Genomic DNA, 6,071 nt, shown 5'->3' with positions numbered 1-6,071 from the left:
CCAGCTCTAAAAAGGGCATGTCACAGCACCCATAGTAACTATGTTTTTTTGCTGGGATAAGGTCTAGTGAAGTAAATGTATACTCTTACTGAATGTCCTGTAGATAGAAGAATACTGTATCTTTGAAAATAGGGGGTGGGGAAGGGTTTTAACCTTTTTAATACTTTGTTATATCCTAATCCTTATAGTCCCGCCGCACGACCACTGTCTAAACCCGACGAAATCTCGCCGCAAAATGACATTCGAAAGTAAACAGATGGGCGGAGCGAGCCGTGACGTCACAGCTGTCAAATACTACATGGCATTTGGGAACTCCCGAATGCTATTCCTGAGTTTCCTAATGCCATTAGGGTCTGTGAGCCGAGGTGTCATAATACTTATCATATCATGCGGCGGGACTTTTTTTTTGCGGCGGGTCGGCGGGCATCGTGCATCGTTATTGACGCTGAATTACATCGATGGAGCCATTTTTTAAAAAAATTAAAGGAATAGTCAAAAATCGACTCTTTGTTTTTTTCAATTAAAGGATTTTATCAAAAGTCTGGACTTTTTAATAACTATTTGATTTAACCCTTTAGTGAATGGATAGGGGTACAAGTACCCCTTACTCATTCACAAGGGGGGGCGGCATCTGGGTGCCCCCTTAATTAAAGGGGTACCCCAATGCAAATAAGCCCCCTTGCCCGCAGACCCCCACAACCACCGGGTCAGGTTTGTGGGGAAGAGGCCCTTGTCCCCATCGGCATGGGGACACCCTCCCAATGCCGAAGGCACGTGGCCTGGTAAGGCACCGGGGGGGTGCTCAATCGCCGCCCCCCCTTTTCTGCCCTGCCGTGCCAGTGCTCGGATCAAGGGTCTGGTATGAATGTTAGGGGGGACCCCATGTTTTTACCCCCTATTTTTGGGGGGCTCAGGTTCCCCTTAAAATTCCTATCAGACCTAAAGGGCCTGGTATTGAATTTGGGGGGAACCCCACGCACTTTGTTTTTTGCTTTAACTTGGGAGAGGGTCCCTCCTAACAGACCTAAAGGGTCTGGTATGCAATGGGGGGGAACCTCACACTTTTCTTTTTTCCCTCTTCTGCTGACTAAAAAAAAAATTCTGTCACTTTGCTGCAACAAACGAACGAAACGAACTTTCGACCGGACTACCGGTAACACATTTTTTCTGAATCCGAATCCCGAAACGAATTCAATTTCAGACCCGAATCCCAAAGTCCGAATCAAAATGAAACAAAACAAATTTATAGCCAGTGCACATGTCTACTGCTGATGTCCTGCAGTCAGATTACAGTCTGCCCCTGTTCATATGCACTACAGTGATAACAGGCTGCATATTTTTTTTAGAGGGCATATTTCCTAATTGTTGCTGGCTGAAACTGTTTTTTCCACAGGTCTTGTTTTAAATGGTGACAACAATGGAATATGCCCAGGCAATATGCACCAGAACAGCAGTGTTTAGTTTTCTTTCAAAGAGCATGTGACAGGGGGACTTATAGGCAGGAAATTGTGGGAGACAGGGGCACCCACAATTGTCACCCACAAAGTGCCCAGACAAGGACCTTTATATCAGTATCACCAGCTGTTCAATTAATGAAAGCTAGCAATTAAAGCTGAAATTGAATCTGCTTTCATTTTGCCTTCCCTGGTACCTCATTCGTCCCTCATAAATATGCTAATTAAATTATTAAATAAAATCTTTCCAATTTCAATACATACATACAATTGCACCCAGAGACATCATAACCAGGTTTTTGTGGTTCTCTATGCAATACAGGCATCATGAATAATGGGAGGGGCCATTCCGCATTCAGCTGTCATTCCCCGGCTACAGTAGCCGGGGAGAAGCTGGTGATGCAGATATCAGCTTCTCTGGGGGTCCCTAGGTGACATTAGGGGACCCCTGATGTCTCCATAAATAAGACTTGTCAGGTGAATTGGCTATCACATAGGGGGCTTCTTATCCCACCGTGTGATAGCAATAAAGTTAAGTGAAAAAAAAGTTTAACAAAAAAGAAAGAAGCATAAAAAAATCGAATTGCATAAAAAAATAAAAATGTAAAGTCCCCCTCCCCCACATACGCACTCAAACATGCTTTGGCTGCGCCTACATGTGAAAACGTTGATTGCACGCATTATGCATATGTTACATATCACTGTGGAGTGTCGGAGTAAGAGCAATAATTCTAGGGCCATCAGTCACTGATAACACTAAACTGATGAGCGGTAAAAGCTTTTAAATTTGGATTATCTTCAGGATTAAAAAAATGGCATAATATATACAGATATACAGACTGTATATATCTCTCAATCAATGAAGACACATATGACATGAAGATTACATAAACAGTAATTGTTCAAGCAAGTGCCACTAAGTATGATGAGGATGACCAGTAATTGGCTAAGCAAGTGTTGCTAAGTATGATGAAGATGATGAACAATGGTACAGAGCTCAAATTATTGTATCAAGTAGGGATGCACAGAAATTTCAGCTGCCAAAACACGTCGGTCAAAAATGCTACTATACTGTACCATAAAGGCCAAAAAAGCGCCCAAAATTCTGTGCATCCCTCACTTCTCTCCTCCCCGCTGGGCGTCCATAATGGAGGAGAGAAGGTTTCAGGAGGTTGAGCGGGGAGGAGACAGCTCAGAATGCAGAGTGGGGCGGAGCAGAGACAGCTGTCACAGGAGCCGAGCTCTCCTCCTGCACATGTACTCTACATCACTTCATGTTCATTCATGATTGTGGACATAGTTACTTATACTATATCCACAGTTTATGAATGGACAGGAGCACTCTATTTCTGTTTCTGTTCATAACAGCGCTGCAGAATAGGAAATTGTGGACTCTGTGCCCTCAATCACTTTTTCTATTTTAAAAGGGAAATATCAGGGGTCTGTTTAGACCCCTGATATTTCCCCAAAGCCCCTGACAATAAAGTAAAAAATATAAATTAAAAATTAAAATAAAATAGTTAAAAAATAAATTTCAAAAATTTCAAACGGTTGGGGGACAAAAAACATTTCAGCCTCACAAATTTTTTATTTTCGGTTTCGGTCTAAGGGCCTGTTCACATGATTTTCAGGTCCTGATCAGGTCCGGATCAGGTGCAGATCTGCAGACGCAGTGCTATGTGTATTTTCCGCGTTTTTGATGTGTTCCAGTTAAAAAAAAGATATATATTTTTTTTTGCTGGAGTGGGGCTGTCAGTATTTTAGCTGCAGTGCAGTTGGTTTTTGACGCGTTTTAGATGCGTTGTTGATGCGTTTTGTGTTTCCTGACTGGACAAAATGTGACATGCAGTATTTTTTTGTCGTAACCTGAATAGACTGCACATGTGAGAATGGTAGCCCATAAAACACATAGGGATACATTGGGATGCATTTTTAGTGCAGGAGCGTACGGATCAGGTCAGCACAGAAAACGGACGTCGTGTAAACAGGCTCTAAAAATTACATTTCAGTGCATCTCTAGTATCAAGCAGCTGATGTTAGTTATGCAGACTTTAGCCTTGTCTCTCTAGTAAAAAGTGAAGGATAGTGAGCACATTTAGCAAGGATGTCAACAGAAACTAATATTTAGCTGACATGCTTCTCAGTGTTTTGTAAAATAAGGAATTCTAAAAGATCCTGTCTAGGGATGGGCTGTATGTAATAATAATTTATTGCTGTGTAGTATGTGTGTAGGGAAATGCAGCGGCTGGCACACGTGCAGTAGAGCCTTCTCGGCCAAACTTCTTACTTCTAACTAAACCGGAAATCAGGTCGTTGGAGATCTCGACGAGTTGGAACTTTCGTTAGAACACCGGCGCCGGATCAATGTACTGAGACACGTTGTGAAGGCAGCAGCAACAGTAAAGGCCCAATTTTAAAGCACCTGTTGTTACTTTGATCCAACGCCTGCAAAAGAGGTACCGGAATGTATCCAAAAAATCTCTAACCTTGTACCGAGTGTACTATAATGTGGCCTCTTCATACAGGCTGCCTGCCCAAGCAGTTGTTTAAAAGAATAAAGGAAAACCAATTACCGGCAATTGAAATGTCATTTTTTTTTTCTTTTTAAATGTCACTTTTTGCTGCAGCAGGTTCTATACATCTAACAGATCTGCCACTTCACAGGCAGGTTAAGGGGACCCCCAGGCATGATATTTAAAGGAATTTTTCATTTCTATTCTTACCCTTTATGTGATATAAAAATCACTGCTCCTTTAAAAATTGTTGTTATTGTTTTGTTTTTCATTGATTCCTGTCCCCTAGTGCAGTATGCGGACCCCCATGCCTTTTTTATGACCAATAACTTACTGAAAGTGAGGACAGCAACGATTCTGCGACCGAGCTCAGTGATGTGCGAACTTGGTACTCTATTGACTGTTGTACGGATCAGGCAACGCCCCCAGAATTCCCATTTACTGCACCATTTTTTTTATTATATTATCATTTTTTTATAATTGTGAAAAAGTGTCAGGCAGGGCATTGGACAAAGCTCTAGGGACAAAATTGAAATGAAATAGTTTGATACATAAGTGTAATCATAGCAGATTACATTGTATTGTGTGTATTCTGTGTAAATGTAATTTTTCACTTTTGAATTTCCCGCCGGCTGTGATGCCCGAAAACTAAACTAAAAGTCAGATGCCGGCATCGGCCGGCCGCGTACAGCAGAGGACGCCGCGGGCTCGCAGGGACAAGGTAAGTGACACTTTTCTGTGCATTCCCGAGTCTGGCTCGGGGTTACCACTCTTGGTACCGAAAATGAACCCCGAGCCAGACTCGGGAATACCGCCAGGGAGGTTAATGAAGAAATTCATGAGCTGGTAGTTGTAAAATGGTCTCCAGAAAGACTTACAAACAAGGTAATAAAAAAGGTATTTTTTTAAAGTTGAAATTTAGATAATGCCGCACTTTAGCTGCTCTAAGATATATTAATGTCATTTTTAATAAATGGTCTACTTTAAGCAGAATTCAAGAGATGATTTATTGTTTATTTTGGGATCAATATTTTACATAAATAATCATTGTAAGCCCCTGTCAGTGGTAAGTGGTTTGTCTTAACCTTCTAACTGCCTTTTTTGCTGAACAGCCTGGTCTGTTAAAAGAAATAAAAAAAACAAACAGACTAACTAGCTGGATCACCTGGTGAAAATAAAGGGGGAAAAAAGCCTAAAAAAGAAAACTAATGCAGACACCACATCAAAGGATTGGGAAGCTGCAATATATTAAATGCTTGCTTTTGGGTTTAGATACGTTTTAATTATTTCTCTTTCAAATAAATTAAATAGAAAGGTTTTTTACCCTTTTAGTTTAATTCTCCTAGACGTTACATAGTATTTGGGGTTGAATAAAGACATACGTCCATCAAGTCCAACCCATATACTGTAGGTCCACGCATCATCTCATTCTTAGGGATACTGGTATCCCTTGATATTACGGTCCCTCAAGAAATTGTCCAAACGTTTCTTGAACACATCTACACTCTTGGCTGAAATCACTGCCGATGGCAGTGAGTTCCAGACCTTAACCGCTCTTACTGTAAAGAACCCTCTTCGCCCACTGTGCTGGAATTTTTTCTCCACCAACTTTAGGTGGTGGCCTCTATTCTTTGTAATGGAGTTAATCTCAAACAGTTTGTTGCCAATGTTGCTGTAACCATTGAACATCTTGTACATGAAAATCATATCCCCCTTAATCTCCTTAATTCCAGGGTAAACATGTTTAAGGTCAGAAACCTTGTCTCATAGCTCTGGTCCTCCATTCCCCTAATTAGTTTTGTTGCCCTCCGCTGGACTCTCTCCAGTTCAAGGACATCCCTTCTCATTACCGGCGACCAAAACTGGACCGCGTACTCCAGATGTGGCCGAACCAACGATCTATATAGAGGCACAATTATAGACTTGTCCCTGCAATACATCCCCTTCTTAATACAGGACAAGACCCTGCTAGCTTTGTTTACCGCAGCTTGGCACTGCAAGCTACCATTCAGTTTGTGGTCTACAATGACCCCCAAATCTTTTTCTATTTCTGACTTCCCTAGCGGCATACCCATGATTGTATAGCCTATTTGTTTATTTTTAT

The sequence above is a fragment of the Nanorana parkeri genome, unplaced genomic scaffold (assembly GCF_000935625.1).
Source record: "Nanorana parkeri isolate BGI_ZX_2015 unplaced genomic scaffold, ASM93562v1 scaffold1022, whole genome shotgun sequence".
NCBI classification, from domain to species: domain Eukaryota; kingdom Metazoa; phylum Chordata; class Amphibia; order Anura; family Dicroglossidae; genus Nanorana; species Nanorana parkeri.
Note: the sequence above shows the minus strand (reverse complement) of the source record.